At 37.1% G+C, this 23,470-nt stretch overlaps 1 long non-coding RNA gene across 1 annotated transcript in view; it reads left to right on the forward strand.

The window, feature by feature from the left end:
• The first annotated feature begins 11,521 nt into the window (after nucleotides 1-11,521).
• The window catches only part of LOC110470575 (uncharacterized), a 74,148-nt gene continuing 62,199 nt past the window's right edge, over nucleotides 11,522-23,470 (forward strand). The window contains exons 1-2 of the long non-coding RNA XR_002465440.1: nucleotides 11,522-11,540; nucleotides 23,354-23,423. This is a non-coding gene — a long non-coding RNA (uncharacterized LOC110470575). The remainder of the gene's footprint in view (nucleotides 11,541-23,353; nucleotides 23,424-23,470) is intronic.

Raw genomic sequence — 23,470 nt, forward strand, 5'->3', positions numbered from 1 at the left:
TCCATGAGATTCTGCATGAACTGCAATCAATCAGCAACAACAGGTCAAAGCTGCAGCATGTTCTCTTTGTCTATACAAAGATATTGCTGTTGCTGTCACCTTAAACCTCTCTTCTCCATCTATGGATTTATTTCATCCTTATATGCCATCTAGTCATTATCAGCATAAGATTTCTGCAGAATGGAGATTGCATTTTTTTAACTAGAAACCTGGATGCATTCCTGAGGCTGAATAGGGCCCCTGGTTATTCTTGTGATATAGGCAAAAAAAAAAAAAAAAAAAAAAAAGAAGGACAACATGCTTTCTTCAAGGTTAAGCTGTAAATTTCCATAGACATAATTTCACATATAAGTGGGGATATTTAAGAATCTAATGGTTTTACAAGATGCAGAAGTGACTGTGGGAAATCCAGACATCCTTTCCAGTTTCCATGCAGAAACAGCCACTGTCACTAGCATGATCACATTTCCACCTCCTCAGCGAAGCACCTGGTATCAATAGTAAAAGGTGAATCCTGTTTATCAAGGAAACCATACACTGTTCATGCAAAGGCATAAAAAAGTCCACTGGCTATTTCAAACTTTCTTAAATAAAATATTATTTGTAGTAAGTGGCAGGTATGACTTTATGGAGTAGCTAACAATTCTGCCTAAGCAAAGTATATGAGCGACTGAGAAAAAAAGATGTTAATAGATTTTTTCATTTATCAACAAATAATAAAAAGATTGTCTGCAAAAATGTAAGCTAGTTGAAGAAAAATGCTGGATTTTTTCAATTTTATTTCCTCCACCTTTTTCCCTCTCTTCCTTTCCCAATCCCACCACAGGATAAGATTGCTCATGATAAGACTGCTCAGACACTTTTAAAATAAATAAATTTTTATTTATCAGTTTGGATAGAACATTGCAAAAAGAGGATTTAAAAACATCAAATACCCTTTTAAAATCTAATTTCACCTCTTATTTGGCTGCAAAGCTTTCATTTTGACTTTTGGAAACCAGTAGCAGTCTTCTTAATGGCATAAGATTATTGAGAATAGTTAAATCTAAATGTGGCTGTAAAGACTTGTGCAAAGAGCACTGAATAAGGAGGTCATCAAATGAAGAGGTGACACATTTGTAAATGAAATTACTTTTGCATGAAGTAAAAAATAAAAATAATACTAACAATATATGTCAAACAGGAGACTCTAAATTACTTCTAATTGCCAAGAAGTTCTGCAAGTCATTTCAGATCTCTGAAACTGTCAGCAATGGTCAGAAAAAGACCTTGTAGAAATGCCAGAAGAATGGCAAGTATGACCAGCTATTTCTGGGAAGGCTAAATAGATTAAAACTTTTTGTTTAGAAAAGAACAGCTGAAGAAAGGAAGAAATGCATTAATAGTTTCTAAAAATAATATTCCAGACATTATTCATTTGGTGAAGAACTGAAATCTGAAACTTGGCACAAAGTGACACAAGGGCAGTTAAGTATCAGCAGGTGTGGGCAACGCAGTATGAGTAAAGAGCACCACTCATCTGTATATTAAAATGGTGTAATCCAAATTCAATGTTCAGTAAAATATCCAAGTATTCTACCTACCAGAGACTGAAAGAGTTATTCAATCAGTTCCCTCTCTGTTTTTGTTTCTTTCTTAGTTATTTCCTTGGCTGTTTGGGGTTTTGTTTTGTTTTGTTTTGGTTTTGGTTTTGTTTATTTATTTTCTTTTTTTTTTATTTTGTAATTTTTGCCTTAGGTATCTCTCACTGATAATTAACATCAGAGATATGATGCTTGTATGTGGGGTTCCTTGTTCTGATCAAGCATGTCAGTTCTTATCCTTTTCAGATTTTTGTGCATAGCATTTAGAAGTTCTGAAAAAATATAAAATTCAAAAAATATAAAATTCAAAAAATCAGAAAGAAATCAGAAAAATATACGTAAAATACATTTTTTTTCTATGCCATTTCAGCCTTAACTGTCTCTGGGAAGTTTATAAAAAATACTTAAGTTTAGATTGACTCATCATTTTCTAATTTTTGTTCAAATTTTTCTACTCAGACTAATTTCATAATCACTTTGATGTATAAATACAGATGTATGCACTTTGTGCATAATGTGTATGTATATGAATGGGTATTTATGGAATGTATGAATGTGTGCATGAAAAATAGGTTTGATTTCACTGTTAGTGAAATATCTTTTAAATTAATAGATATGGAAAAAACGTCTATAGGTATCACAGTTAGTCAAAATAAACCTGAAATATTTCTAAACAAACTCAATTTGAAAGGTATTTGCCAGAAAATTAGGCTCATGTTTATGAATAAGTACTAAACTGAGCTATAAATTCATATCTAATGCTAAAAGAAAATTAAAATCAGTGTGCCATTAATTGCATTACATTTTCAGGTTTGACTTGCTGATAGTTTGCATTAAACAGTTCTAAAATTCCTTTTCTGTGGAGCTCAAAAAACAAGCCAGAAATTCTCTGGATTCATCACAGCTTATCATGTTACAGTTCCTTTCTGGAATCTGAAACATGATTTGACTCTAATATTTGGTGTTAACATTTCAAATTTAGCGTTTTGGAAAAGTCCAAACTAGTTTTATCTTCCAGTGCAACAGTATATTTGCCTCTGAATCTTTCAGAATTACCACGTTCTCCAACAGTAGTTAATTTCAAAGAATGTAATTTTCAAAATGCTAATGCATGAATATTGCAGCTTTTCAGGAAGTGCTTTCCTTTTAGAATGATATTTCTGGGACTCCTACAGTATTTTATAGCAGTAATTGCAGGTTAAGCCTGTGAGAGGAGGAGGGGAATACCCTATAGAGAGATAACATTTCACTAATAAAGAAAAAATACTACAATATCTTTTCATAAAAAACTTTACCACAGGTGTATTTTCTGTAAGAGAACACATACTTCCAAATTAGAATCATATTATTTTCCTGCATCCATAAAATTATACTTGTTAGTCTTGGCATCTATGACCTTAAAGAAAACATGCTTCTCAGAAATACTATAGAGTAGCTAGTGGTTCTGGAAAAAGTAAAACATCAAGGGAACTTTCAACTTAATATATATTGGCACCTCATGACATTTTAGGCAGTACTGCTTATTCAAGGAGGTAAGGGGATTTTGAAAGACCATTTAGCAAAAATCAGACTGGTGGTGGATTTATAAACACAGTATGTTATAACTGTCTGGCAGAAAGATAGAAATAATATCCCATTTGCCATCAAAGCTGCTCCAAGAAAGAGAAAAGGAACAATTCTGTCTGGGCATGGTCAGTTTTAATTTTGACAAATTCTCAGAGCTCATCAGATTGCCAAATGACACTGAGAAAGAACAGATACACCCCCTTACTACCCCTCCTTTCCCTTCTTGGTTCCTTAACATATTGGACCTTTTCCACCAGTCAATTACACTGCAGAACATTGTTGTTGTTGGCAATACTCTCAAAGGGAAGGATTAAACAATTTGGGTTCAGAAGCATGTTGCACTGTAAAAATCAGACTTCCATGAAGCTTTTGACTTTCAATATTTAGTGTGCTCAGACACCATTGGAGATGGAGCTCAATCATTTCATTCACTAATAAGAGGATATGGAGTCAGACCTAACTGGACAGGCATCTGTTGCAGAATCAATTTGGAATTCTTTTTACGTATTAAGCAGTTCAACGGAAATAAAACTAATGGGTGTTGGGATCGAAAAGCTGAAATAACTACAAATGGGCTCTGTCTTTTCTTTACTAGCTAAGTTTATCTAATGTGCTCCTTTTTACTTTCTATACTTTGCATTTTGATTGTCATGGAGATGACAAAACTATCAGCTGGAATGAAGAAGTAGTATTAACATTTTACCATATATTGAAATATTAGTTAGTAAATCAAAATGCATTTTCATTAGTAGAGATATTTCACCAAAGCAAGGTAATTTAGGGAAAAGCCCAATGTTTTTTTTTTTTTTTCAATTCCTTTTTCCTGGAAGACAAGGCAATTTGTTTCAGTTCATTTTATATTGTTCTGCAAGCATTATCTTCCCCCTCTTTTAAAGAAATGGGCAAAGAATTCTCTTGGAAACAGATTTAGAGACAAATATTATAACATATTTTGCTACTTTTTTTCCAGGTTTCACATAACTATAAATAGCAATTGCATTTAACAGTTTTAGAAAATCCATGTATTAAGAGTTAAATTTCCACAGACATTGTCACACAGTTGATTTTGTACCTTGGATGAATAATTTTGTAACAATTTTACAACAGCAAATTTAAAATCAGTGTTTTCCAGAACTCTTATTCATAAGTCCCCTCAAAATTTCAGTTTATGACTTTTAGTCACAAGGATTCAGACACAAAGAATTTAGGTCAGAGTTGAAACCTGGAAGAATCTGTAAGTTCAGAACAGATTTTCAAGAGACAGTCTCCTCTAGTTGTGCCAAAATTCCTCTCCCAGCAGTGGATTGATTATGCCCTGCTGAATAAGTGTCTCTTTTTATTGTCAGGTCCATGAAAAGCAGCAGCAATATTTCAAAACCAGGGGAAAAAAGGACAAAAAAGAGGAAAAAAAAGAAGGAAAAGTCTCAGTTAAACTTCACATCCGATATTTTTTTCTTTTTTTTTTCATCACGTACTATATAATTAAGTTATTTTTATTTACTCTTCTGGATTAGTTTTAAAGCATAAATGTGAAAGTATAATGGGAATAGCTGCTAACAATTAAAAATCCAAGCTAAAATGCATTAATCTCTAGAATGGTAACACCAAGTGAAGCACATCTTTATTTTGCCTTGGTAACATTAGAAACAAGTTCATGTAAAGGTAGTTATCCAAACTACAACCAAAAAAAATAATAAGAGGATGACTGAAATTACTTCTGTGTTGAGTTGTGTAGGCAGTGGCATAATTCATGACATTTAAATATCACTATTTATTTAATTATATTGTATTGTGTGGGTTTTTTTGGTCAGGAGCTACAGTCTGGTTGCCAGTTTTTGAGGTTTTGTTTGTTTGTTTTCCTTTCAAGGAAGCAAAATATCTTTTTGAATTATGCATTCATTTATATTCAGAGCCTCTCTTTTCTGGATGGCTAGTACAAAATTATTCAGTGTCTCTTTTCAGAAGTTTGATCTGGAGACTTCTGCTAAAATTTTATCTTGTATGAATGACAGCAAAGAAGATAAATGGGGAGAGATTTGGTAAGGCAATATTGGTAGAATATTTTTACAATAATGTGTAGAATACTGCTCACTTTTGTCTTAAATAACTAAGTACAAATATTTGAAATAAGTGTCGTATTCCTTTTTCTTTTTTAAACCAAAACAGCTGCTATAGTTAGAAAAAATACAAATATAATAGGCAATGGAACAAAAAAGAGGCTCTCATTTGCTGAAGGATAGTCAGAGAGCATGTTTTGTACTTGACTACAGAATATTATTACTGTAAATCAGGATCAATATCCCACATGATATGATCTCCATTTAATATATCTTTTTCTGATGTCATGCCTGTGCTATTACACTGGGTTAGCCATGTTGGTCTGGAGACCTATATTTGTAATTGCAAAAAAGCCATAGGAAAGCAAGATCATGGTCAATGCTACAGTGCAATTACATTTCTGGAAAAGGTTTATTTTTTAATTTTTCCAACAGTTTGATTACACTCCTTTATTAATTTTTATTCTAGTATTGTCACTTGTGAAAAGATTCTTTACTCCAATCTATGTTAGGACACAGCTGAAAAGATTGAATCAAATTCACTCCTGAGACAACTCTGTTAATTTCAAAGGAGATAAATTGCGAGTGAGTTTGTCTAATGAAGATTTGCTCAACATCTGTTAACAAAAATAAAATATTTCCACAATTATAGGTCCTGGCAAAAAGCTATTTGAATTATATAGAAAAAATTGTAACATATTTGAAAGAAAAACCACATATAAGTAACATATGCACACATCCTTTCCAGTGCTCTTATATTCTTTAATTTTTGCTTTCACTAATTGACATCTGACTTTAGAAGTACTCTTGCAGCTTGAAGCTATGTTTCCCATCATTCAGGCTAAGAGCACTGGTCCATGAATTTATCCACTACTTAATTCCTCCTTGCTTTTTTTCCCCCTGTTTTTGCCTGTCCTAACCCAGCACAGTATGGGAGAAAGCAAGGTCAGGAATTGTCCATCACAGCCTGTGTGGGCCAGACCACCCCATTCTGAGGGGAGAAGAGATACTGCCTTCAGGACCAGAGAAAAGGCACCCTCATCCATTTTTATATTAATACACATGTGATTTTTATGGCCATGGAGAACCACCACTGGGTAGAAGCCTGCTCATCATTAGCAAAGGTCAGTTTGTTGTCATGATACCTAAAATAGTTTTTTAAAAAATATTCTCTCATGTTCACTGATGGAGGTTGTGAAAACTCCCTTAGGCTTTCCAGTTTGCCTTCTTTTTTCTTTCTTTTACAGAATTTTGATGGTCTAATAGCAAAGTTTGAGCTGGCAGGTCCTTATTTGGCTTTCTGTGAGAATGATTGCCCTTTGTTTAAAAAGGAATCTTAATTGATGATAGAATATATACCTACAATATGTTCTCAGTCTGTTCACATATAACAGTGTGTATGTCCTGGAGAAATGTAAATGACAGAACCTCTGTTTCAGTGAAGTAATTACTGTCTTCATAGAGATTGGTAAATGTAAAACTCTGTACAAATGATAATAGTTATTGCTACTATTATTTGCTTCCAAAGCACATGGTATATGTCCTTGGAGAGAAAGTTGTACTGCGTGTTCAGATTAAGAAGAAAGAAGCAATATTTCCTTTTACCTTTCTCTTGACTATCCGAAATTCAGACCTCCATTAGTAGATATTTTCTGGTTATTTATGTCTTGGCTAAAAGGGGAAGATGGATAAAAATATGGGTGGAATTAAGATTCTAGTTCTTGACTTATGTAGCTGAGATAGTTTTGATCAACAAATCCCTGTATTCACTTTAAAAGAAATGAGAGGCAAAAAATATTTTCTCAGAAAAGTACCTTCTCTCCTTCTTCTTCTTCTAAGATAAGAAACTTAGATTGTTCATTAACTTTTTCTAAGAAATTTTGTTTGCTGTTCAAAAAAAAGTGTGATCTTTGGTAAACACCTGTTATCTTTTATCTATCTTTTCTTCTGTACATTTTTGTAGTTATTTTGACAATTTAATAATTTTTCTAATAGTTTTTCAGTTATCTAGTAGTGGGTGGAAATGCAAATAGGTACTGTATTTCAGGGTTATATTTCTACTGTAGTGCTGGAAATAATTGATCCCTCTCAGATCTGGTCAATGAGAGACAAAGCTATATTAAAAAATTCTGCACTGCATACCAACAGTCTTTCCCTCTCTTTGTTATGTTGTTGCCTCTAATATTGTGACATTGATTTCAGCAATGCATGGGCGTTTTCATAGAATCATACAACCACAAATTGGAAAAGGTCCTTAAGATCATCAAGTCCAAGTGTAAACATTACATTGCCAAATTCAGCACTGAACCATGTCCCTAAATTTAATTTCATTTGTCCCATTATCTTTCCTTAGGCATACCTCCTAGAAGAATTGTCACAGAATCACAGAATAAGGTGAGTTGGAAGGAACCCACAATGATCATCGAGTCCAACCCCTGGCCCAGCTCAGGACTGCCGCAAGAACATTGTCCAAATGTTTCTTGAGCTCTGTCAGGCTGGTGCTGTGATCACTTTTCTGGGAAGCCTCCTCCAGTGCACAGCCACCTGCTGGATGAAGAGCCTTTTCCTAATATCTAAACTAAGCTCACCCCCACCTGACACAACTTCAGGACCTTCCCTCACTGATCCTGTCACTGGTCACCATAGAGAAGGCATCAGTGCCTGCCCCTCCTGTGACCCTTTCAAGAAAGTTGCAGACTGCAATGAGGTCTCCCCTCAGTCTCCTCCAGGCTGAACCAACCAAGTGACCTCAGCTGCTCCTCATAAGCTTCCCCTCAAGGTCCTTTGCCATCTTTGTTGCCCTCCTCTGGGCACTCTCTAATAGTTTAATGTCTTTCTTCCATTGTGGCACCCAAAACTGCACACAGTATTCAAGGTGAGGCCATTGTAGTGCAGAGCAGAGGGGGACAATCCCCTCCCTTGCCCAGATGGAGTTGCTGTGCCTGATGCACCCAGGACACACTTGGCTCTCCTGGCTGCCAGGACACTGCTGGCTCATAACTTTTGCAAAACTGTCATGTGCATAAAACAATGATATCAAAGCTGCTGTTAAAGTTGCCGTTTTATGGAAGTAAAACTGGCATTAGCAACATTTTCAATATAAAAATAGGCTTACTCTTTAATCTTGCATATAATCTATTAATTAATACTTTAAGTGCCTCACTGGAGAAAGTATTGCAGTAGTTTTATATGGATAGCACTGGCAACCTCTCTCCTTTTAATAATAAAGATAATTAAAAATATATGTAACAACTGCTATAGAAATTCTGTAAAATTTAATCAAATTTGACACAAAACCCCTATTGCTCTACTGAATAAAATGAAAATATAGATATGATCATTTCAGCTTGATCATGACATGGAGTTTTATACCTCTCTCACCCCAAACAAAAAGCTGTCAAGTGTTTTTCTTTGTCTGGGTAAGTCTCAGGCACAGATGAGAGCAAGCTGGCCAAGTCTCGTACAATTCAGATTTAAATGATTAGTGAGGGATGTGGAAAGCAACAGGAGGCTTTGGATGGGGTTATATCATCTCCTCTGCTTTGAGTGTATGTGCCTGGTTTTTGTTCATGAAGTTCTCAACATAGGGATCTGATTAGATTTGCAGTTTCTTCTAGATGATCAAACAGTGCAATAGTACTAAGCCTTCTTGCTCCACCTGCATCTGTTTAAGAGCTTGTGTGATTTCCTCTCTGAGCAGAGTCCTTCTCTGGTGACTTAAAATTTTATTACGATAATGGTGGAATACAGCAAAAATAGAAAGACACTTTAAATTCATGCTGAGGATGTAAGTGACAGAATACATCTGGCCACTAAATAGAAAGGAGCATTTTATAGTGAGCAAAATGATGTTTGTATATAAGGATATATATATTGATGGCCATTTGACTTTGTCAAATTCTGAGGTCAGTTTTCACTCAAAAAATACACAGCAAACTTGGCAATGATCCATATGGGACACATTTGCTCACAGTTCAATGTGCAACCAAACCAAAGACAGAAGTATAGTCTGGAATTCATGGATATTTCTATCTGGATTGCCCTGAAATAATCAGATATTTTACTTTTCAGTTTTACAGTATAAGGATTGCAACACGTGTTTATAATCTAATGCACTTGTACTGATTTTGGCTGGGATAGAGTTATTTTTTTGCTAGGAACTTGTATGTCTTTATGCTTTGAATTTGTGATGAAAAGAGCGTTGATAACACAGGGATGTTTTAGATGTTGCTGAATGGCACTAACACAGAGTCAAGAACTTTTCTGCCTCTCACCCCACCCCATCAGTGAGCAGGCTGGGGGTGCACAAGAAGTTGGGAAGGGCACAGCTGAGACAACCAACACCAAATGGCCAAAGGACGTTGTTCTTCATCCCATGCCATATGGTGGCACACTCAGCACGTAATACAGGGGAAAGAAGGGGGACATTTGGAGAGATTATATTTGTCTCCCCAAGTCACCACTACATGTAGTGGGTACCTGATTTCTTGGAGGTGGCTGAACACCTTTATGTCCACAGGAAGTGACAAAGGATTTCCCTTTTTTGCTTTGCATGTAGCTGTCAGCAAAAGCATCTTTTGCTTTACCTATTAAACTCTATTTCGATCCATGAATTTTCTCACTTGTACACTTCTGATTCTTTTCCCATCCTAGCAGTGGGGAGTAAATGAGAAGTTCTGTGGGGCTCAGCTGCTGACTGGGATAAAAAAAATGACAGTAGTCTATGTAGAATAGTAAATGTGTCACTTCTCTGGATTTTAATACAGAAAGTGTATAATACACAAAGTATATTATAATAGAGTGTATTATAATAGAGTGTATTATAATACACTTTTAATACAGTATATTCATAGTGTATTTTTTTTAACCCATACTAACTTATTAATAGAAAATACGGCAGAATTAAATAAGGTCACCTATTTTTAATTTAATTTGCTTTTAGATCTGAATGAAAATATTCTAAGTTTCCACATTATTGTCTTCCTCCTGTTCCCTTTGCCTGTATTTAATATCTGCTTAGTATGGGAAAATGATAGAGTTTTAAATAATACCTACACATTCATCGACAGATGAATCTACCCTTGAGTCAGAGGAACAAGGCAGAGGTAGGTCCTTCAAATGGTGCAAACCACCAACAAATTTAGTCAAATATTGCCCCAACATCATAATTTTTACATTATATATACACAAGCTTAAGAAAAGAGATGATCCTTAGCTGAATTCACAAATGTGCCTTAGAAGATGTCCCTTGTATACAGAGTAGTGCTTCTTTTATAGTTGTTCTTTGCACTCACAGATGTTGATTTTATTTCTGTGGAATTTCCCCATCTCAGGTATGTAATATACCTACTTTTGTATAGTCTGAAGTCCAGTGATTATGTCCTTTGACTAAGGATTCAATAAAATATAGATTGTTTTAATTTTTCAGTCTCCATATCATAGCTAAACTATGATTGATCTATCTACTCTTTTGTCCATTTTTAAAGTATAAAACCAGTTCCAGCTGCAGTTTTGGAACATCCCAACACCTGGAGCTTGCTGTGCACCCTTTGCAAATTATTTTACCTCAAGTGCTTACTCTGTGTTCATTCATTGTACAGGAAGCAAAAATGGATCTTCTATACCCGACACAGTTTAGCAAGGAAAATGCAGACACATAGAAAAATTTCAAGCACCTGGAAATATACAATATGAGGGCAACCTGCAACTGGTGTCTCATTCTTCTTTTGGATATGGCCTTAAATAAATTGTATTTGCTTTACTCACCAGTTCAAAACAATTTCAAGCTCATCATATTTAGTGTTGTTAGTTTCAGTTCAGTGTTCTTCTTATTAAGAGCTGTGATGTTAAAATTATGTTGTGATTATTTAAGGTATTTTTTAAGACTTTTCAAGGAGTTATTTTTTATTTTTATTGATCATTTCATGTAGAAGGCAAAACCAAACTTTTCTGCTTGGTAGGGCATAAAAATTGGTTCATTCTGCCATTTCCCCCACTTATTATTAGCAGTGCAGCCACTAAGTCAGTTAGAGGATGCTATCCTAGCAGTAAAAATTGCAATTTTGCAAAAAAAAGGAAGTTAAGCATTGAAGGCTTTTGTGAGAATTGCATTGGATAATAAAATGCTGTTGGAATTTTTGACTAACTAAGCAGCAATGTAATTATGTGGTCCTTACAAGAAGTATCAGAAGCAAATGAATGCAGTAGTTTTATGTTGCTTTTTTGGTTTAGTTTCTGTTGGTTTTTATTTTTTTTTTTTTTCTGCAGAGAACAAACACGTGAGAACTGGCTGCAGATTTATTCGATTTAAAGAATAATGAGCATCATGTATCAGGTACTGGAAACAAGAAATGTGTTGCAGTTGGAAATATGAGTCTGTTAATTCACATAAGTATTGCTACTTAGGCGGAGGGGTTTCTTTAGGTTGGATAGAAAATGGTTTTTCTTTCATAATTTCTTGACAAGGAGTCTAATTGTAATTGTTACCAGATGGGTAGTCTCAGGTGAGTTTAAAATAGGCAGCCTTCAAGCAACACTTTAATAATCTGACCTTCTCATTGGGAAAATTTCATCTATAGACCCTCTAGGAAGTTGGTTTCCACAAATAATATATTGGGGGTAGAAGGAAAATCCTCCCTCAGATTCTAGTAAGTTAGTAAGGCTAGAATTACATAGCTTGCCTTAATAGCACTAAACTTTATTCATGTCTGATATACCAAACTATTTAGAGTCCTTTTCAAAACCAAATTTGTAATTGCCATTTTCTTGTAATCTGCCTGTCTAGCATAGCGGTAGAGAAGGAATTGCAGTGATCTCCTTAATTCTTTCTGCAGTGGATTGATACCAGTCAAAAACATCACATCCTTTAAATCTTACTAGCATAGGCAAGCTTGCTTCTTAGACTTGTGGAATATCTACACTTTCACATGGAAAAGACCAATCTTTAATTATTTTATGGAACATAAGTTTCAAATGAACTAAAGCAACATTTTCTACACATTTGAGCTACCTCAGATGTCTAACCAGCTGCCTGGCTACACAGACATTATGAATTCTTCCACACTAAATCATAGTTCCAAGCGGAATCTAGTTCTTTCTGATAGCTGGTGAATTTGTGACTTCCCTGGAACAGTTGGAGCTGTAAACCACTGAATGGATAAATGATGCATAACAGTAGTTTCTTCATCTATGACAGATGCAAGAATGGCCTGAGCACATGTTTCAGGTAATATGAGTGAAAACTTTTTCCATTCTTCTAACCCAGAAGTCTTACTTTTTGGACTTTTGTGCTAGAAGTAGCTTGTACTCTCTGCTTTTAGAAGCCCTTAAGAATATATCTACAATGGCCATTTCAAAAAGTATAAAACCTCATTTAGCCTTATGGTAATATTAAGATCATTCTTATTTTCAGGTTTTTTTAGCATGTTATACATATTAATTATATAATACCCCGTGACAGAAATTCATTTAGACATATTTTAGAAGAATCTCTTTTTCAAATTTTAAAATGTTTGCTATACTAACAATGCTTTGAGTATTTTTATGTTTTCACACTTAATTTATATGACAGACATATAAAGCCTTTTATCTATGACTGAAATATCTCCTACTGTGAACAGTGCTAGTTGTATTGCCAAGTTTGAAACTAGGACTCAAGCAGAGTATTCAGTTTTCACTATTTATTTACTTTGATTTACTTGTTTTCATATAGTATTTCTCTTGAAGTTTTTTAGTTTTGTTTTTGGTGGGGTTTTTTTTGACATTTAATTGAAAGCGTTTTATAGGTTGAAGAGATTTCATTCCTTTAGACAACCTAGAAGGTCTTTCCAGTTACAGGCATAAATTCATGCCTGCTTCTGCCCTGCCTCCACAAGGGGGCAAGGTCTTGATGTAGAACCTCCTCTTCCCCATACCTATGGAAATCCAGGAAAGGGATTTGGACAGATTTATACAAAGTCTTGAGTCCTACGGCATCCTTATTTAATGGTCTTAATCCGTGCTGGTAGGTTTGACATAGATACATTCGAATATTTACTTTTAAATTGATGTTTATCTGCCAGCAACATTATTTACTGTAATTGGCACAAAGTTTAAGGACAGAAGAAGATAGCTAGAAATTAATTTAACTTTAGTTTAAATGCCTGTTGACATTAAGGCCTGTCACACAGGAACTCTTTCACTAGCAGGAGATACCAACGGGCATATAACCCCATGAATTTTTCCTTTTCTTGTCTGCATATAGAGGACGGGTTATATAGTAATTTTTATAATATAACCAAAGGAGTCCTATTTATCAAAAAAATATTGTCTAATTATTGTCCAATTATTATGCAATAATTATTTTGCATTATAAAATGTAGGATTTTTTGCAGATTGGTCTATTCACATTTAGTTAGTTATTTGAATATATAATTTTATGTGTTTTATTTGGTCGGGTTTTTCTTTTCAATATACATTGAAATAAAAAAAAAGTAAAATTCTTGTAGGAAATGAACACGTACTCATAGAGAATGCTAGAGCACTAAAAATCCTAGAATATCATCATCTGCTGATGTCTACATCATCTGCTGTATTTAGGCAATGCTTGAGAATCCAAATAATAATGAGTTATGATCCTTCTCAACCATGTGGTGTGAGGTAGAACTAAAGTATTTTCTTGCTCTGGTTGAGGCGACAGTCTTTGTACTGAATGCAGATGAAAAGAGAGCACTGCAAAAAGACCATGAGACAAACACTGCTTAGCAATATAGACTATGTTTTACTGCACCAATTGCTTAGGGGCTTTGGTTTCTTTTATGCATCATAGCCAATAACAGCTTTAGGAAGAGAATTGATGGTGGATTACAAGATAGCTCTAGGGGTTTTTTAAAGGAGATCTTCCCAGGCATGAAAGGAAGTATGAAAGTAAGCCTGAAATTACATGCTGCAAAATGTAGCAAGAGTGATGAAGGTATGCAGGCTTGGGCTCATAGAAAACAGAAACTAGGTGTGTAGTGTGAGGATTGGCCATTAGGGTCCCTGTTAATAAAGAAAAATAGTGTATATTTGATGAGATAGAAAAACCAGTGAAAGGGCATAAAGGGAAGAGAAGTGAGCTAGGAAAATTCCTTATGGTAGCATTCTGAATAGATTTGACTGAGGCAAGATCATCTCTCAAAGCTGAAAAGACTTTCCAATAAGCAAGATATGAGATGATGAGGATCTTGGGAGAGATTTAACTGCACAGACAGAGAGGATTATGGTATCTTATAGCCATTATGCAGAATGAATCAACAAAAATTAGATGTAGCTGGGCTATGAGGCTCTGGAGAACAGACTGAGTCAAAGATGATGCTTACATTATTGTCCTTGCTCTTATGCTGAGCCTAATAGGTTCTTTATCATTAAATTTGTTGTTCATCACAATTTTAGAGTAATCATGTAAAAATATTTCAGTAGAATAAGAAAAGGACAAATGTCTTTTTCAAAGTAGGAAAGGAAACTGCCTAGAAGTGTGGACAGACCAAGGGAAAAATCTCCCAAAATGCCTATGCTAAGTAAAACATATAATCATCTTCAACCATTTGTGACAACGGAGTTCTGGGACAACTAAGGTAAATTTGAAAACATGAACAATAACTCAACTTCACAAACTCAGTTCAGCAGTTCAGCACTGACTTTGAAATTTTTGTTCTCTGTCATGTTCACTATCAGGAACATTTTATTAATTCCCTGCTTCCCATCCCAAGCTGGGAAGTAGCTTACCTTTTCTCATACACCAATTCAGACCCTGAAATATGCAGCATCATATAGAAACTTCTGTGCTTGCTTTTTGCATTGATGATTTGGAATGGCTGTGCCATAACATGGTCACTGAAGGACACTTTGATGGGAGGCTGATTGAAACTTACCATCTAAAATGGTAGGACAATTCTAACTGTGGACAAAAATGAATACAGTTTTTTTTAGATATAAGCAAACTCAGACTTGTTTTTCACTTTTTTCCCCAACCCTTATCTATCTAAGTTTCACTTCTTAATTTTTACTTTTATGTTATCTATGTGTTTTATTCCTCATTAATTCGGGTTATCTTGCTAACATGTATCTTTACTGTCAGAGCCATGGATTTTCTTTCTCAGTATGCACAAATGAAATAGGAACCCTTTTTTGATATAAATCTGGCAATGTCTACACCTACCTTTCAGACTAGAAAATTGTAAAATTCTATTGCTGCTTGGGATTATATCTCCCTTTATTTCTTAATATCATGTTACATAACCTTAATTAAACTAGAAGTTAAAATGTCTGGGTAGATCTTTGATAGGAATTTTATTTATTTATTTAGTCCCAGAATTTTGACACAGAAAATACCTAGGTCTAAGTGTGAAAAGACAGGTCTAAACCATGTACCAGGTACAGTTCCTTTGTCAAAAGGAGGTTTTGAATCCATATGATAATTCTCATCAGTAGAAACTATTAAATGGGCAAGTGACCTTTTTAAGAAAAACAAAACAAAACTAATCCTCCCAAAACTTCTTGAAAACCCACCTCCAAAACACAAAAAAAAAAAAATCTAAAACAGTCAAAAGCATGATGCACAGTAACTCAAGTCCATTAACTGGTTTGATTTATTTGAGAGGAATGGTGCACAGTTCTGTGTGCACAGTATGATTCCAGATACTTACTTCTTGATTTGTTTTTCTATCATTTTCCCTGTTGCTTTCCATTAGAAATCAGATTATAAAGGCTCACATAAAAAAAAAAAAAAAGTTTTCAATCAAGTCAGCCAAAATACTAAAATAGCAATGACAAATAAAAATCCTTCAGACACATTAGGACCAGTGTGTATTGGTTTGTATTATTTATTCACTCCTTATTTAAAATATTCTCACAATGCTGCTTGTACTTACTCCTGAAAATAATGAACTGTTACATGGATTTTACATGCTGGCCCTCCCATGAGTGCTTTTAGCAAGCTTTGCCTTTTGAGCAGACTGTTTTAATGGAGATTGAGTCAGTGGAGAGAAGAAAGCAACAGAAAAAGGTTACAAGTTAGGAAAAAAGGTTGTGATTAACTACCACTTCAGTACAAAGTGGGGAAAAAATGTTTCCTGTGAAATAGCTGCAGTATTTAGAGCTGTTCATATTTGTTGTAAGCTATTCTTCTTTGCTTTTTATCTACTATTTTTGTATTGAACATTAAAGTGCTAAATATAATTCATAATAATTGACTAATATTTTAAATAGAAATAATCTTTTTTTCTAAAGTTCTTTGAGTTAAGAGCCTTTCCTTCATCTTCATAATTCTGATTTTTACTATTTCAAGTCTATATTCACTCCACATAAACTTTACAAAGGGTAACTTCTTTTCATAAACTGTGGATAAGGAAAATGACTTATTGAATACAATTCACAAAATAACCATACAGGTAAATACTAAGGTAACATTTGTGGTGTAAACTTATGAAAAGACTGATTTAAGTCACATGATTTAAATAGAGTGGAACTCAACCTCCAGGTAAGGGAGGAATTGCTTTTTACAGACGTGAGTCTAAATTTGCTATCTCAATTAGCCATATTTAGCACTCAACATCTAAGAAAATCTGACTAAAATTAGGTCTTTGACTAGTTTTTAACAGGAAAATTTAGGAGACCTTAAGTTATGTCATTGTTGAAGGTGCTCATTAATGTTGCCTTCAGGGAAGGCAAGGCGACCTGGTTGCAAGGAACAGCACAGTAGCCCGGTCTTTCCCGGGCTACTCGGGCTAACAACACACGCAGGCACCAGTGTGGTGGACGGTCAAAAGCCTTTATTATCTTATCTCATGGGTTTAAATAGTCTTGGGGGACTTTGCTACGTCAGGGGGGGGTTTGGTAGGGTCCCTAGGGTTAGTCAGGAGTGGAAAACTACTGGGTTAGGTGTGGTTACATTCTTTGGGGTAATGGATAATGTGCTGCAGGAGGAGAGGGGGAAGGGGGTCTTTCTTTCCGTCACATCCCGAGATTTTCCATTCGCCTGCCCCTATCTACTACATCTCCCCCCTCCTTTTCATAAATAAAATGAGGTAGTCGTAGATATAGGCACTGGAGTGAGGTACAAACTTGTAACTTGGTAAGGAAAAAGGGGTTTGGTAAACCTGAGTAATTCTCGCAAGGTGAGTTTCTAAGGCTTTTGCGACTGACTGTGTTCTCTGTGGTGACCTCTTTGAGCACCTTGTCACTTGAGAGATGCATGACCTACCTAAATGGCTGATGAGGGTAGTGGCCTGGGTCGGCTTGCCCCCCAGCCACAAGCCCTAACAGCGAAATCGCACAAAGACACTGTGCATGTCTGGGTCTCACCGGTGTGGGAATCTTGGGTTTTGTCTGGCAGCTTGGTGGTTCGTCATTTCTCTCTGGAACAGGGGTGTACGCGTCACGGGGACGGTTCATGAACATGCCCTGCAAACAGAAACTCACAGTTTTTCGTTAGTTTCATTCTGAAGGTCAGATTCGATTGACCTGAGTGGACACCACCTGATTCTGCCCTCTTTTTTGACTGCCGCATACTCTCATCCCATAGGCACCAGTCTCTAGCCCCGTTCCCGTTCGCCTAGCTTGTTTTTGATCATGACCTGTGGGCCCTCCTCTAGTGTCTGGGTGGCCCAGTGCTTTCGAATGGGACTGTTTGTCTCATCTCCCCTAGGGAATTGGTTCAGTGCTAGCAACGCGGTTGCCAGCATGCGTGTTTGGTCTCTTGAGGGAATGGAATTGGCAAAGCCCTCTGCCTTTGCCAATACTTCTAACTTGGTTTATAGGGTCTGATTTGCTCGCTCAACAATGGCCTGTCCGGTGCTGTTATATGGGATTCCCTGTACTAAGGTGATGCCCCACACCAAGGCGAATTCCTGCACTGATTTGGAGATAAAATTGGAAGCATTGTCAGTTTTAATCTGCTTGGGGATACCAAGCCGTGCCATAACTGTCAGCCAGTACTGGATTGTGGCTTTAGAGTTGGATTTGAGGTGCTGTTTTGCTATGATTACTCCGCTGGAAGTGTCTACTGTCACTGCAAGCCATGCTCGTGGCTTCAGCAGTTCGCAGAAAGTGAAGTCTGACTGCCAGATTTCTGAGGCCTTGAGACCTCTCGGGTTGACCCCACCGGTCCATAGGGGTGACTTCTGGCAGTGAGGGCAAGTGGCCACCACGTGCCTCGCGTCAGATGCTTGGGCTAATAGCTTTGTACAATTATCCTCCCGTTCATGTCTAAACACAATCATTCCTGCACCATCAAGTATCATGCGACCTATTCGTTCTATACCAAAGGGAAGCAAGTCGTCATTACCAAAAAGACCATCAATTAAAGTGGAAACCATGGCCAAATTGATTCCTTTTTCTGCAATGGCTTTGACAATTGACTGTACATCTTTTGGGTTTACCAGGGTATATACCCTTTGTTGGTTTCCTTCTGGGCCGGTGATCCTCACCGGGAAGGTTTGTATGGCAGCCGCTGGGGACCATTCAGCACAGGCTATTTTTATTTCTCTCCAGTCGGTAAACTGGGCTTGTTCGTATTGTGGCTGCTTTTCGGTGCGGCTTAAAGCTTTACTCGGTTTTGTTTCAAATCGCATTGGCTCCGTTTCCTCTGTTTCAGAGTCCCAGCTGGCTTCCGTCAGCTCTTCCAAGCTGGCGGAGCTGCTGCCGGACTCCGAGTCGGAAGTCGAATGCCAGCGAACTTCCGGGGCTCGGTGCCTTTTTGTCCGGCTCCAACCCTGCTCCTCCCCCTGGGGGTGGCACCGCTCCCGCCCCCTGGGCTTGCCCTGCCTCCTGCAGGGGGGGTTTTCTCCCTTACATGGTAGCAGCGTCTGGCATGGCTGCTGATTAGCTCCGAGCCCTCTGCCGCTCTCCTCCTCTTTTTCCCGCATACGCTCATTCGTAATACCCCGTGCCTCCAGACTTTTCGCGCCAAGACCGCCCACGCCCCGCCCCTCTCCTCGGCTGCCAGAGCCATTTTCAACGGAGTAGGGTGGCAGCGTGGTTAGGATCTTTTCCCGAGCTGCGGTTTCTGTGTCTCTGGCTTCCCTCGCCAGTCCCTGCCAAAAGGATTCTGAGCGTTGCTGCACCTCCGGCAACGGGTCACCGATTGGTGGCGGCAGGAGGGATGGGGAAGCTGCAGATTTTCGGGAGGTTTCCGCGGGGGGGTTTGGGCTCTGGCCTGGGGAGGGGGGTGACGTGCCGGGCCCCCCCGGATCCCCGCTCCCGGGCGGATCACCCTCAGGGGCGGTTTGCGTTGCCGCTCCTACGCCTAGTTTGGGTGTAACCAATAAACATTTGCCCGCCGCGCTCCATGCCTTCTGCTCTTCTATTGCTCTGTGTAGGTCTTTCTTGACTTTGCCCCATGCCTTAAGGCTTCTGCCACTGCCTGAGGATTTCGTGTCCTCGGCCAGCGTGGCTGTGCATTTCTCCCATATCTCCAGATGCAAAACATCCACAGGACGTTCAATTGCCCCAAGCTCAAGCAGCCTTGTTATAGCAAGATAAAAGTCTTTGAGCCTACACTCAATACCCCATTGCTTATGCATCGCACTTAGGACCCTGGCGATGGCATCCATGACGATCGCGGGTCCCGGGACGTCTCCCTCGCCGAGAACACGGTTTCACCGGTTTGGCCGTTGTTCTTGTCCAGGTGACACCCACTACCCGAGCGAATTTTTCCCGGGTTTCGGCATCAGATATGTTGCCTTCAAGGAAGGCAAGGTGACCTGGTTGCAAGGAACAGCACGGCAGCCCGGCTTCACCTGGGCTACTCGGGCTAACAACACACTCTGAGAGAGGGGGAAGGGGGTCTTTCTTTCCGTCACACCCGAGATTTTCCGTTTGCCTGTCCCTATCTACTACACATTAACCACCAGTATTCACGTTGTTAGAAGACAGAACTTTCTAATGTTATCTGAATTAATAAATCTAGAGAAAAATATTGATAGAAAGAACTAACACTGGTATTTGTCTTTTCCTAAATATGTTACTGTAATACTGAATAATGTCTAATTTCCTTCTCTATATCTCCCCAGTGAGTATTTACATATTCAGTACTCATGCTTATACATACCACACAAAATTAAGATCACCTTCACAGGACCATTCTGTAAATTACAATATCACTTTCACCAGATCTCTTTGCCACCACTCAAACTGTTACCTTTCCCTTTATTCTTGCTAAGCAAAGAAACAATTTATTTCACAAACCTGAAAACCTCTGTTTTCTATATAACAGTGGGTTGATCCCATCAGGCACCTAAAAATCACACAGCCAACTGCTTTTTCCCCCTGCACCTGCTGGACAAGGCAGTAAGCAAGAAAAGTGAAACTAAAAAATTCCTGGGTCTAGATGAATACAATTTAAAGGGGGGAGGAATGAAGGAAATAACACCAAACAAGCAAGTAATACAAAGGTAATCCCATACCACTTCCCACAGGCATGACAAGCTATTCTCTGAGCAATGACTGTTTCCCCACAGTTTTTAATGAGGAGCATAAATTATGTTATGTTACTTCAAATATCCTTTTGATTGGTTTGGGTCATCTGCTAAGGTTGTGTCACCTCCCAGATTCTTTTGCATCCTCAGCAAAATTATCCTCAGCACACTCATTGTAGGGAGCAGATTGGAAAAAAAAGAAATTATCCAAAAAATCCAAAACTGCCACAACCTTAGAGTTATACAAGAAATGATCAGAAATAGTCACAATACTGTTTTTATCAACAGTGCTTTAGTGAGAAATCCAAACCACAGTACAATACTGGCTACTATGAAGAAAATCAACTCCAACCCAGGCAGACCCATAAAGTGAATATATTTATAAACATATTTAAGTTATATAAATTTAAGTTTGTTCATATTACCTGACTGACTGAGAGACACCTATTCAAGTATTTCCCTTTCCCTTTCAGTTTTCACTTTCCCTTCCCTTCTCCCTTCCCTTTTTCCCATTTCCCATTACTTTGTTCAGATCTGGATGAGTGGTACAGTACACATGATACAAAACTGGCAAGGTGTTATTCCTACACTTACATTTGCTGCAGAATTTCTATCAAATTCAAGAAGCATAAAATTTGTCTGTAGGTAATTACATGTATTATGGTGATGTTTTTGGTTTTCTTATTTGGTTTTTTCAATATGCTTTCTCTCTCTTGTAGGAGAAAAAATAGGCAAGTACTGGGAAGATGAATCATGACAGTGTATTAAAATTTTCACTTTTGCTGTCTATCAAGAAAGGATAGTCCTCTGGAGCCATAAAATAATAATAAAAACATCATTCTGAAGAACTGAGTCTCAGTGCTTAACACTGTTTCTCTAATGGCATTTCACCTTTCATTTCTATTCAACTGAAAGCATCTCCTGCAGTAAAGCAAACTGTGATACTGATGAACACTGACATTTGCTAACAGTATCAAGTAGTAAAACAAAGGCTGAGAATATAATAGACCCAACAGGAGAATACCCACAGATTAGAAGAGAAAGAATACCAATACCTCTTAATTGTTAATTCAGCCTGCTAATCTTGGATTAAAAAAGAATAATTAAAATTGGTTTATTATTCTTTTCTTTTGAAGTTAGCACCTTTGGCCAAAATAGGAGTCAGAGGAAGAGTGGCAGAAGTACTTTGAGTATTGTAAGACACAGAGAATACGAGGCCCAGGGATAGGGAACAACAGGAAGAAAGACAGCTCAGTTTTCAGAAGTCCTTGATTTGTTACAGTGTTAAACCCTTGATTTGTCACAGTTTTAAACCCTGAGCTGTACTGTAAAGCCAATCATAAGTAAACTACAAATCTTAAATTGAAAACCAAATAAAACTCTGGATTTCTTTGCAATTAAAATAATACAATTAATTTTCCTGATCTATGACGAGTCCTTATTTTTTGGTCTGTTAACAAAACATAAGTAGGGGCTTTAGTTAAGCTGTGTAAAAATTTGGACAGCAGCTATTATAAGACTCTTTCAGGTCTCAAGCTTGTTTTGTATTCATAAATGTCAACTTCAGCATTCTTTGAGAACCAATTTAAAGTTAAAAATACTGTTTCTGTACACTTTTTATAAAAACTTCATTTATTGAGTAACTATTAGACGTTAAATATATTTGCAATAATAAATGTGGGCTCCAAAACTCTGTTTGCACCCACCTGTGCAAGTACAGGACACATTTATGTGGAATTGAATATTTTTTTTAAATGTCAATGACTTTTTTTACTGCACAAGGTTGTATAAAAAAGCTAATTTGTGAAGCATTCTTTAAAAAAACCCCAGAAATCAAAAAATAGAGACATGTGAAAAAATGTCTTAGAGGTACAAATATCTGCTATGGAAAGGCAAAATAAAAAACATTAATATGTGTTTTAAGTTTCCATTCTTCTGGCTTCTCAAACTCAACTCTCAATTTTCTCTATTATGATGTTATATCCGAGGATAAAGTGAATCTCTGTTCAAGGAGGGATACTGTTAAGTTTCATCTTTGTATTATGTTGCATTCTAGTTTATTTTATAAAAAAAGGTTTTAGTGTGCCTCTAAGATTGCTGTATAAATAAACGGAAATAATTTTCAGACACAAATATTTTCCCTAACATTTCACTTGAAGGAAAATTCAATGTAAAAAAGGGAAATGTCAGTCACAGAAGGAAATGTTATCACCTGAAATGAAACCCTGCTGCTGTAAGATAATATGTGAAGATGTAGCATAGATGACTAAGATTATGTTGAGCTAGAGGTATCATAAGGAAGAGCATGTGGGAGAAAGGACAGAAAACCAGAAAGCAGAGATAATAAGCATCTAGAAGAAAGTAAATTGAGCAGTTACAAGTGTGAAGGCAAGAAATCTCCATGTGGGATGGAGAGGTGAGAAAAAAAGTAAAAAACAACTAGAAAGACAAAGAACCAATTGGGCCAGAATGTGTAGTCACCAGATCCCTCTACCACCAGTGAAGGTTCCATGGAGTGAGGCAGACACTGAACCTACTGCTGCCTCAAGGGAGAAGGCAGCTACTCCTCCCTGCCACTGCTGGGAGGTGATGAGTAGTGCATACCTCAGAATCCAGAGCAGTGATACATGGCCTGTTCATCATAGCCAAGGAATGGTATGAAATCCACTCATGTAGGAAAAATGGATGCTGATTTTTTCATTTATTATTTCAGAATATCCATTCTTCATTATTCAGATGAGAAATAATCATGGGAGGAGTCAGTAAAATCCTTTACATAATAAGTAAGTAATTTCTTTGGAAGACTTTTACATCAAATATGTTCATCAGT

The sequence above is a fragment of the Lonchura striata genome, chromosome 2, assembly GCF_046129695.1.
Source record: "Lonchura striata isolate bLonStr1 chromosome 2, bLonStr1.mat, whole genome shotgun sequence".
NCBI lineage: Eukaryota > Metazoa > Chordata > Aves > Passeriformes > Estrildidae > Lonchura > Lonchura striata.